The sequence below is a fragment of the Branchiostoma belcheri genome, unplaced genomic scaffold (genome assembly GCF_001625305.1).
Source record: "Branchiostoma belcheri isolate BF01 breed outbred unplaced genomic scaffold, Haploidv18h27 scaffold11, whole genome shotgun sequence".
NCBI classification, from domain to species: domain Eukaryota; kingdom Metazoa; phylum Chordata; class Leptocardii; order Amphioxiformes; family Branchiostomatidae; genus Branchiostoma; species Branchiostoma belcheri.
The window spans coordinates 1033565-1035212 of NW_017802491.1; the positions used below are offsets into that span (position 1 = coordinate 1033565).

The window sequence follows — 1648 nt, forward strand, 5'->3', positions numbered from 1 at the left end:
GTCTCTGACAGTACACAGGTGAGAAACTGTACATCCTAACCCTAACACTGGAGACCATCCACACACTGTTAGTCTCCAACAGTACACAGCTGAGAAACTGTACATCCTAACCCTAACACTGGAGACCATCCACACACTGTTAGTCTCTGACAGTACACAGGTGAGAAACTGTACATCCTAACCCTAACACTGGAGACCATCCACACACTGTTAGTCTCTGACAGTACACAGGTGAGAAACTGTACATCCTAACCCTAACCACAACCCCAACACTGGAGACATGTAGTATTGTCTGAACGTTGATTTCCTCCAGGCCCCCTGCTCTGATTGGCTGCCGCCGCTGCTGCAGGATGCCCTGCGACACGTGTACCAACGCAGCATCATGGAGACCAAGGACGACATCCTGGACATCATCCAGAAGGTAACACATGTACCTTCTCTTCAATGTTTCTCCTTGCATTAAACAATGAAAATCTTAACCTGCATTCTGAAAAGCATTTTGTAATTTGGCAAATGTCTAACTTTAACTTGTTATGTTCACCTACTGTAATGTGTTGCCATTAAGCATTATTTGATTTTGGTGGCTTAAAGCAAATCCATACAATTTTTCAACAAACAGTCACACAGTGCTGTTCAAATATCTTTTTAGGTCTGGCTAAGGCTACTGGAGAAGGCCCCCCTGGAGTACCTGGTAGCAGCAGCCTGCCCCTGGCTCAGTGCCTGGTTGTGCCTGGCCATGCAGCCGGCCCAGGTGCAGATTGACTCCACCATGCTGGTAGACAGCCGTATGAAGGGGAAGGTAAGAACATAAAAAAAATTACAAATTGAAATACTTGTGACACTAAGTTACAATACACATATTAATGAATCACGCAACTGGAAGACAAAAGCCATTAGGATTCAATAAAAAATATAACAATACATTTTTAATAGAATGATAAATACTACAAGCCTTAACACTACCATTAGTGTCCTGTTCCTTGTATAAGGGTACGGTCCAAAAAGTGGTTGGTTATTGTAATAACCAACCACTTTTGAGGTTACAGCCTGATAACAGATGGGAAATGGAGCCTTCTGATTGGTCGACGTCTTCTTGCTATATGATAATGTCAGTTACCATTATTGATTCCAGATTTTACATCAATCTTCCAGTTTGACAAGCAAGAAATTGTGATTTTTTTTGTTATAATTTTATGCAGGAGAGAGGACCGTCCACTCCAAGGAGTCGAACAGCTCCCATCATCAAGGAGGTTCTGGAGTACATTGGAGGGGCGGAGTCAGTTACCATGGATACGCCACAGTCCAGAGACCACTGTGTCATCAAAGCACGACTCACTGCTGTCAGGTGACCTTGACTTGTGACTTTGACCTTGCCAGTTTGAGTTACAATATGCACCTCAAGGTTTCTTGTCAGAAGAATACTTTTTTTTAAAGTGAACTTAATTTTTTTGACAGGTTGCTGGGCTGCCTGTCATCCTACATTGGCCAGCCGCTGCCCACTTTACAGCCGGGTGAGACAGCACCAGTAGACAGCCTGGGACAGCTGCTATGCTTCCATCTGAGTGGGAAGTCTGCTGTCCAGCGAATGGTGGCAGCTCTGGTGGTTAGGAACTGGGCCCAGTTTCAACAGGTTCGGCAGTTCCTCTCT

General features: G+C 44.6%; 1 protein-coding gene across 1 annotated transcript in view; it reads left to right on the top strand.

Moving 5' to 3' along the window:
* The window catches only part of LOC109483945 (TATA-binding protein-associated factor 172-like), a 29724-nt gene that overhangs the window by 6902 nt on the left and 21174 nt on the right, over positions 1-1648 (top strand). The window lies entirely within an intron of this gene.